This window comes from Arachis ipaensis, chromosome B4 (genome assembly GCF_059453495.1).
Source record: "Arachis ipaensis isolate K30076 ecotype BB chromosome B4, ASM5945349v1, whole genome shotgun sequence".
Taxonomy (NCBI): domain Eukaryota; kingdom Viridiplantae; phylum Streptophyta; class Magnoliopsida; order Fabales; family Fabaceae; genus Arachis; species Arachis ipaensis.
In genome coordinates, this window is record NC_142439.1 from 114383683 (window position 1) to 114394172 (window position 10490).

A 10490-nucleotide genomic window follows, 5' to 3' on the forward strand; every position below is an offset into this window, starting at 1 on the left:
GAGGAACGAAAGCATCTCTATTCGCTTATCTGAAATTCTCACCAATGATTTACATAAGTATTTCTATCCCTATTTTATTAATTACTTTCGAAAACTCCATTATTATTTTATATCCGCCTGACTGAGATTTACAAGGTGACCATAGCTTGCTTCATACCAACAATCTCCGTGGGATTCGACCCTTACTCACGTAAGGTATTACTTGGACGACCCAGTGCACTTGCTGGTTAGTTATGCGAAGTTGTGAAGATATGTTTAGACCATGGTCCTGTGCATCCGTTTTTGGTGCCATTGCCAGGGAATCAATTTTGAACAACAATTCACAACCTGAGTAGCAATTTCGCATACCAAGGCACAGCGAGTAAGTTTTTTCTTTCTTTTTTTCACTTGCTAATGCAGTTCTTCATGATGGCACTGGACTTCAACTTGTACTCTGATTCCTAACATGTCGTAAAATATTATTGTGAAAATCGGAAATACTTTTGATTTGGAGCATTATGCTGTTACGTGCTTTTTTTAGGCTTCACAGAATGAAGCTCTAAATGAGAAAGAAAAATTAGCAAATGAACTAAAATGCCTTCGTGAGGAGTTAAAACAAATCAGAGATGACTGTGCTTGTCAACAGAAGCAAGTAAAGGATTTAACAGCAGAAGTAGCAAAGTACAAAGAATTGACTGCGGAATCAGATAAAGAATTGAATTCCTTGAGAGAAGAAAGAAATGCCCTTGAGGTTTGTACAGATTTCCAACATTGTAATTTTTTATCCTTTTATCAATTATGCACTCCTGTAATATAGTAATTTTTTATCCTTTAGAGTAAATATTTTTACATAGTTATATAGTAATTTTTAATTGCATCATCATTAGAGTTATTTTGTTGGTTGACCATGGAAACTATACCTATGCAAATTGTTCAATTTTGAAATAAGTGTTGGCTGCTTCTATTTTTGTTACCTTTACTTTGGAATTTTAATTTGGTGTTGCTTTCTTCTCAATGGTATTGCTTTTATTTCTGAAAAATTATTTTAACTTTTTTTAAAAAAAATGGTGCTAAGTTATTTGGTAAAATTTTGTGTTTACTGTTTACTAATCATAATGCTTAACTTAATTAGTTTATATATTGTGTTTTTAATGTAGATTTGTTAAATGGTGGAAGAACAAGAATAATGATTGAAGACTCTTTTGATGCAATTTCTTTATTATGCTGTTAAATTTGTAGTGATTAAATATTAATCTTTTTTTAATTTCAAGTTATTTGACATTGTATGAATCTTATGTTTGTATTTTAATTTAATTATGAATTTTAAGTTTTTATCTTAATTTATATATGAATGTGTAAAAATTAGAATGTTATTTAATTTTTATAGGGACGGGTAGAGGCGGGGCAGGTACCGTGGGGACGGGTTAGGGTAGAGCAGCCTACTACCCGCAGGTAGGGGTAGGGCGGATAATAGTAGAGTGCAAAGATGGCGGGACGGGATCGGATAGGACAAAAACCCGCCTCTACCCGCCCCACTGCCACCCCTATGGATACCCTTTCATTGTCAAGCACCGAAACTCCTTGCGGTAGAGCGTCTTAAAAAGTGAAGCCTAGTTCAATTCCGGAACTTCTTCTAGCCAACTCATTGGCAACTCGATTCCCCTCTCTCAATGTATGGTTGAAGCAAATGTCCCAGTCCTTCTTCCTCCACTCTTCAATTCGGCACATTAACGGATTTGGGTGGTTGTTGATGAGAGCCACCACCGCTGCGGCGTTACAATAGATGAAAGACGTTTCTCATGTCCATGGTCCAGGCTAATTTAAGTCTCTGATAGATTCCCCACAGCTCAACCTTAAAAGCAGAGCACAAGCCAATGTTGTGCGAGAAGCCTCCAAACCATCGCCCCTGACTATCTCAAATCGCACCTCCACAAGACGCCAGCCTAGGATTCCCCTTTGCCACGCCATTAGTTTTGAGGGCAACCCATCTTTTTGGTAGTGGATTCCATAAAATGTGCTTCTCAACTTTTTTTGTCCAATCGACCAAGTATTCCTTGTTCTTGAAAGCTTCTCTATTTTGTTGAACTTGGATGTGAATTTTTCTGGTTGCTTCATTAGGTCTCTGACAACTTTGATTATGAACTTCTTGATTTCTCCAAAACCATATCTTCCAACAAGTAATGACAAATATGTCTATGCATGCTGCTTGTTTATCTTTTCCCAATTCTTTATTCAAATTCGATTCTATCCATTCTGCGAACTGGTTGCCAAAGAAGACTCCAATAGCTTCTGATTTGATTAGCTATGTCCAGACTCTAGAGACTTTAGGACGGTCCCTTAATACATGAAGAATGCTCTCTTCTTTGTTTATGCAGTAATGGTAACATCAATTTGTCCCAAAATAATTTTTCAACCTCTCCTTTGTTGGTAACTTGGTATCCTTTCACGCATAGTTAGCCAATGAATACTTTATTTTTTTTTTTTTGAGGCCTTGTCATTTCCAGACTCTTTTTCAAATAGAGATTTTTTGTTCTATCCATCTAACCAACCATTTATAAGTACTTTCCACTAAAAAATCTCCATCTATAGAATGCCTCCATCCGAAAGTGTCTTGTTCTTGTTCTAAACTTGGGGCGCCATGGCTCTAATTGTGTCTACCACCTCATCAGGAAGGGCTTCTTTTAGCTTGTTCAAATCCCGCTCCCTTTCATCGTTTGTCCATTTCCAAACCAAACTATTTTCATCCACGTCAAGGGTTTGAGTATAATTGATTAGGCATTCTCCACTTTCCATCCAGCGATCTATTCAAAATTTAGTTTCGAGTCTATTCTCCAGATAGTGGTTGGTGTTATCCTGAAAAGTATTCTATAGCTTGGTCATCTCCTTCTATAACTGGAAAACTGAAGTTCTGCTATGCATACTATTCTCAATTCTCCCATTTCTTCCATATTTATGATTTAGGATGCTCGCCCATAGAGAATTTGAGTTTGTCTTCCATTTTCAAATAACTTTCAACAAGAAAACATTGTTCATGATATTGAGTCTTTTAAAACCCAACCCACCCTCATGCTTAGATTGACATATCATCTTCTAGCTTACATAATGCATTTTCTTCTTATTTTCTTTGTCACATCATATGGATTTTTCTTGGAATTTCTCAATCTCATAACATATACTTTTTAGGGACCCTTTCGTGCTGCACTTGATAGTTGAGCATTAGACTGATAATTGTTTGGGCCAGAGTAATTCTTCCCGCAAGGGAGAAGCATTTGATTTTCCACCCTTTTAGCTTATTTTAGACTTTTTTCATAACATTTTTGAAACTATTCTTTCCTCTTCTATTATTGTTGATCATGACACCCAGATATTTTTCCAGCTCTTTACTTTTTTGAACCCTGAGTTGTCATGTGTTTCTTTCCTGGTCTGATTCAGGACATTCTTAGAGAAAACTACAGATAACTTTACTTGATTAACCTTGAGTCCAAATGTATTTTAAAAAATATCTATCATTTCAAACACATTCTGTATCTGACTGGGAATAGCTTCAGCAAAGATCAAAAGATCGTCTTCAAACAGTAAATGAAATATCTCAGGTTTCCTCTCCCGATTGCAAAAGGCTTCCATTTAGCTAGTTGAACTATTTTTTCAATAAACTCAGATAGAGCATCCATACAATTGACGAATAAGTAAGGGGAGTTAGAATCTCCTTGTCTAATTCTCCTTTTCAGCAAGAAATCCTCTGTCATATTGCTATTCCACAACAAATTGTACTTAACTGTAGTTACACAATTCATGATGATGTTAATACAGATTCTTGAAGGATTAATTTCCTGTAAACTTTTTTCTAAGAATCCCCAATTGATTCTATTGTATGTCTTTTAAAAATCAATTTTGACTGCCATGAATTTGGTTCTTCCTCTCATTCTTTTCATCGAATGCATCACTTCCTTGCCTATAAGAATGTTATCCTGAAATTTTCTCCCAGAAATAAAACTTAATTAGTAGGGAGCGATAATGTCATTTAGAGCTGGTTTAATTTTGTTGACCAGAATCTTAGTTATCACTTTGTAATTCATATTATAAAGGGCTATATGTTTGAATTGAGTGATGAAATCTGGAGCTTGAGTCTTTGGGATGAGAGTAATTAAGGTTGAATTGACTTCTTCTATTCTTCTCAGATTGTTCCAGCAACTTCTAACATCTCCATCGTTTTGTCTTTCACGATTTTTCAATTTTTTTGAAAAACAGTGCTGGGAATCCATCTCTACCTGGGACCTCCAACGAACTAAAGCTAAACATCACCTTCTTGGTCTCTTCCATTGTTGGCATCTTAATCAACAACCTACAAAATTTTGAATTTATTTTAGGACTTGTTTGAGTGAGGAGATTTATGGGATTAATATTTATCTCATCTTAATATAAGTCTTTGAAAAACTGCATTGCATGGTTTTTAATGTTTGCTTCGTTGCTTATCCAATTTTCTTCCTGATTTATGAGTTTATTAATTTTATTCTTGAATCTTCTTATTATAGTCTTGGTATGATAAAACTTTTGTCCTCTAATCCTAGCTAAAGCTCTATCGAGCTTTTTGAAAATTCTATCTTGTCCATCCCGTTGCGGATATATCCAAGAGTATCTAGATCTAGAGAAGCCCAAATAAATGAGGCTGCAGTTGTTTATCCAATCTGCAAAAGCTGTACATGTCTTTTTATCAACGTTTGATCCCCTTTTATTTTCGAACTCCTTTTTATTTCATTAAAATCTCCTGTGAGGAGCCAAGCTTTATTGATGTTGGTAGCTAAGACTAAGGTTTTAGACTAAAGTTGTCATCTAATATGGGGCTGTAGGCTAGCATATATCGCTGTGAGATACCATTCTTCTCTTTTTTTTTTTAATAGATTTTGGTGTGTAAAAATGGGGATGAGTTTCTTCCACTGAAATTTGGATGTTGTTGAGCTTGAAGAACTAACAACATTTTAAGATGATGACTAAATATTATTATTGGGCTAAAAACCAATTATGTGTGTGATTAGTGTGTTAAGTGTATAAGCAAGTAAACTAATCAAATTGACCCCCAAGAAGCAAGATCTCAGGCCCACACACACACACACACTCAATGGCCCAAGGAGATATTTTCTATTATCACAAAATCACTTATCAGAAACAAAAGCAAGTATCTAGCCAAAAGAATGAAATCAAGTCTGCCCAAGAACATAAACAAGTCCAAATTAGTGGTCCACATCTAAATATATTCATTCAACTTAGTTGCTGACTAAATAATTCAATTCTATTTCATCTGAACTAAACCTCACCGTCGAAACTAATTTCTCTCTTCTCTCTCTTTTTTCTCTACCAACACCCACGTGATTTCTCAGAAGAAAAGAAAGAAAAAGGAAAGCTCTGAGTTAGGACAAAATCGAAGAACAGAAAGTAAGTTTTCAAATATAAGCAAAGAAGAGAAAGTCATAGTGGCTAGGGCGAAAAGCAAACATCACTTCTGAAGCAACATCAAAGACGTATTTTTAGATTTGTGCTTCATTGAAGCTTGATAAAGAAATACTATCTTTGCAAGCACAGAAGTAGAAAGTTAAAAATATTGAAGATCATAAAGCTCTGTTGTGAATCAATGATCAAGAATCTGACTTAGAGCCAAAGCAAGAATGAAGGGTTTAGATTCAACAAGCAAGATGGAAAAGGTTGAAAGAAAAGATAGAAGGTATGGATGCATATATGGTTAAGGCACTACTTCTATCCTATCTCTCCTCTGTCACACCGCTGCTACTTCTGATTTTTGGGAGAAGAAGTCAAACAAGTGCTGAAGCAAGTTTAAAGTCCTGGAAGCTTTACTCCTCTATTGGGTGAACGACCAAGGATTAGAGTAAGGAGAGAAAGCAACAAGTTTGGGTTCCTATAGCTTACAGAGCTATTACCATTCTTCTCCTTCATGGTTCTCATGGAATATCTTATTTTCTCAGTCTAGTCTTTCTTTGTTTTCAATGGTAAAAGACATAATAGTGAGGAATGTATGAAAAAGCTATTGAGTGAAAAAAGGTAAGAGAGTTAGACTTGGAAAAAAAGTCATGTTTATTTAAGAAATTCTTTGTAAGTTTTTCTGTTTTGTTGTCATGATCTTGAGGAGATTTCCTTATAAGTTAGGTTTGCACTTTACTATTAAAAGATAGAGTCGGTTCCTAGTCAAATCTGGTTTGGGTTAAAAAATGGATTTGTCCCAGATAGGATTGGTTAGAATCCTAGGGAGAATTGACGTATGTAATCTTGTTAAAAGATAATGAAATTCTATCATTGTTGTGATGGAGACTGGATGTAGGCTGCATTGCACTGAGTAGCCGAGCCAGGATATATGGCCGTGTTACTTCTTCTCTTCTCTTCTCTATTTCTGGTTCTGCACTTTAGGAGACAAAATAAAAGTATCTCCTAATTCTTCTATCCAGCTATACTTCACTGTAATACACCTTGCTCGTAACTCTATTTTGGCTCCTACTGCGTCAAGAGATAAAACCAAAGTATCTCATGTTTTTCTACTCAAAATATCTTAACAGAATCCTAGTTTAAAAGCAAAAATTAAAAGAGGCCAAGATTCAACCTCCCTTTTTCTTTTAGCCACTGATATCCATCAGATGTCCTATTTATTACAACAGATTCATATTCCACCAGAGTACTCTTGTGCCTCTTCAATGATGTAACTGATAAATCCTAAGCTTTTAATATTTTTAATAGCTTATTCTCCCTGCATCTATAGGTTCCACAAGTATAGTTAAATTAGATTTGTGATGGTTAGAGACCTCTTTAAAGATACAACTAAAAGCTTTGTTAGCCACATCTCTTATTTTTCCATTGAGAATGATCATTAAAACAAGATAGAAAAATAGGAGAACCATCAAAGACTACATCTTTTAAGTCGTAAGGCAATCACCTAATTAATCTGCATCTCTTCTTCCTTTAACCCCTCCATTGGTGGGATAGTGAAACTTATGCCTTCTATATTTTTCATCTCTATGTCTCTTGTTACATTCTCTTCCTTACCTTCTACTACTGGATCAGGAGGTTTTCTTTTTAGGGGATTAGTCTGCTGAAAAATGTCAACCTCTTTCTCCATGTGATCTATGGTTGGACTTTCGTAATTATTTTCTTGTCAATTGTCTTGATGGTGATTAAATATTTTTCACTGCATTGTGTTGTTTTAATTTAATCCATCCCCCTTGCTTTCATTTGGATAATTTGGATTGGCCTGTTTTTTCTTCTTACTATTTTTGCAGTATAGTTCTGTGTAAGTTCCTTTGAAATTTTTCGGTTCTCTTCTACTTGCTTTTTTTGTTAAAGTTCATGCTGTTTGTCGGTTTAGTCTTTGGTTCTTGGTTAGCTGTCTTCCTTTATGTGTTCTCTATTGTTGCTTCATGTTCCTCTATGGTTGTAGTTCATTCATTTCCTCCCTCAACTTCTTCTACCTCCAACACCTGAAATCTAGAATTGCTTGTGCTTTTGCCCCCTGCTTTGTTGGTTCTCGCTCCATTTTTGTTGTCACCCTCTTTTTCTCATTTTATTTCTCTTTTTGATCTTTGGACAATCATCCATGGCTCAAAATTATCACTTAGTTGCTGTACAATTTGTTTTTTCTTATCCTTTGCTCTATTATCTTCCTTTTCCTTACTTCCTTTATGTTGGCCATCTTGGTTAGATATAATTCCACCTTCTCCCTGTTGATTTCCTTCATTTTCACTCTCTTTTTGTTCCCTTCTCATGATACATTCTTTTTGGTTGTGGTTAGCTCTTCTACATAAGAAATATATTTGGTGTAGGCCCTTGTATTTCACTTTAAAGCAAACACCATTAATCATATATTTACCTATTAATAATTTTGTTAGATCCACCTCTACATAAAGTCTTGCAAACTTCTCTCTATACATATTAGCGGTGTTAGTATCCACTTTTACAACCCTTTTCTATAAATTCTCCTATTTTCTTAGGTATATTTCTATCATATAACTCAATTGGCAAACCTGGAAGCCCCACCTATGTTGTAATCTTGTCTATAGTAGCCAAAAAAGGGATTAAAATTTGGTTCCCTATACCTCATAACTAGGTAGTGATCATAGATTTTTCATGGTCACTCGAAAAGAGCATAGTCTAAATCTTTTTGTGAGTAGAATTTAACTAAGTAAAAGTCATGACCCAAGTCTATAACATCTATGCTTCCTTTGTCACTCCACATTCTTTCTAACCTTCTTTTCATAACTGTATATCCTATTTTTCTTCCCATCAGTTTAACTAACAATGAATTCCACTAAGGTTTCCAAAGTTTTATGATGGTCTCTTCATATAAGCGCAGGTTGTGTAACCCCTCATCCACCTCGGTTACCGTGACATCCTTTGGTGCTCGCTGTTAGAATCTCCTCTAGGGTCTTCATCAGAGTCAACTTCCTCCTCTTTTGAGCTCTCTTCCATGTCTTCTTCTTCTTTTGATGACCTTGGGTTCTCCTTCTCATCTTCCACTTGACCAATCTTAGGCCCCTTTTTAACAATTTCAGCAAAAGACATGGAATCCTTCTAAACTCCTATTTCCTTTTTAGATTCTTCATCTACCATCCGTGGCTCCTCTCTTGGGACTCTAAAAACATCATTTGAAAATTTTCTCCTCCCTTTCTAACTTTCTTTTTGCTTCGGTGAAGGAGGTCCTCCTGCTGCGATGTCCTTCATTTAGTTTGTTCACTTGGAGCTTCCATGGAACTTCTGGAAAAAAGAAAATGGTAACCTGTACGGAGAGAAAACTTGCTTGTACGGATATAAACGTTTACACATTGTTTGGATTGAGGGATTTTGAAGGAAAAGAAAATGGGAAGAAAAGTAAGTTTTTTGTTGTTTGGATGAGAAGGAAAAATAGGGAGGAAAGAAAATATTAGTGTGGGACCCACTAAATTATTTTCTCTCCACAAATGAAAAGAAAATGAAGAGAAATGGGGGCAATGTGAATAAAATTACATATTTACCCCTTGTCATTAATAAATTATAATTTGCATATAATATATATAAGGGTATTAATGTAATTTTATACTATCATGATTTTCTTTCTTCTCACTTTTTTTTCCATCCAAACAAAAGAAAATTTTCTCTTTATTTTCTTTCCATCCATTTTCTCTTAATCCAAACAACATACAAATAACTCTACTTTTCCTTCTATTTTCTTTCCACTCATTTTCTTTCCTCCCATTTTCTTTCCTTCCATTTTCTTTTCTATATCCAAACAATTAATTAGCGTGACAAATTTCGTGTTATACTATGTGTTCTATGGATGTTGGGGATGGAAGCAAGGTTGCTGATAAAAAAGTTGGTTGGGAGAATGTAGAAGCTGATCTTAGGTCAAATGATGTTCTGAAGGCCCAAGTTGTTAAAGTGGAGGCCCAGGTAGGTGTTCAACTAACTGTTGAAATGAGGGTCCATAAATGTTAGTGATGGATAAGTGTTGGATAAAAGTAATCATGAGAAGAATAATGAAGATGTAGATGATGATTGAGATTATGAAGTAGATTCAGATCTCTACTTTAGTAACAGTGAAGATAATTTATTAATTTTTATGGAGATGATGCATTGTTTGATGTTGAGATTACTCTTTGAAAAATGCACCACGAAATAAAGTAGACCAAGAAAACTATGACTGCAATGGTCAATAAGAAGACTGTTGGGGAGAGATTAAGTTATTGTTTAAGTGATGATGAATAGGTTAATAATAATGAGCTAGAAGAGATAGCTAGCGAAGATGATAAAGAAGGGTGTAAAAGGGTCCAGAGGAAGTTTCTTGTTGAAGGATATAAGGCATTATAAGTGAGAGGGTGGGTTCCTAGGTGGTGGACATATGCAGTGAAGATGGAAAAACGAAGATAGTTGGTAGTTAAAAAGTGTTAACAATCATCACTCTTATAATTTTGTATTTGAGATTCAACTGATGAAGTTTTAGTGGCTTGCTAAGGTTTTCAAAAAGAAGATGGAAGAGAATCTTAAGTTAAAGTTAGGCCATCAAAGTAGGATACTTAGCAAATAGAATGTACATATTTCAAGAAAAAAGGCATTTCGGATTAAGCAAATTGTATTGGTAGAGATAAATGAAACTTTCAAAGAGCATATTAAAGACTTTATGATTTTCATGTACTGTTCATATCAAATCTTAGGTCTTCTGTTAAGTTACAAATTTAGCTACCTCTAACAAACCAAACTAAGTCTTCTGGAGCATCAATGGCCTTAAATTCACAAGAAGCAAATTAGACATTAAGGATTTAGAATATGCTCTATCTATCTATCTATCTATCTATCTATCTATATTAGAAAAGTCTAGGGAGTAGCAATTTTATTTAATTTTGGCCAGAATGTAACAGCAAAGAAAGGTGAGTCATTAGATGAAATCTCACACCAATCTCACACTATTAAATTATCATTGATGACTATTTGATGGCTACCAATCACAAAAGTTGCTAGTCTCTAGCATTGCACTATTTTATTTT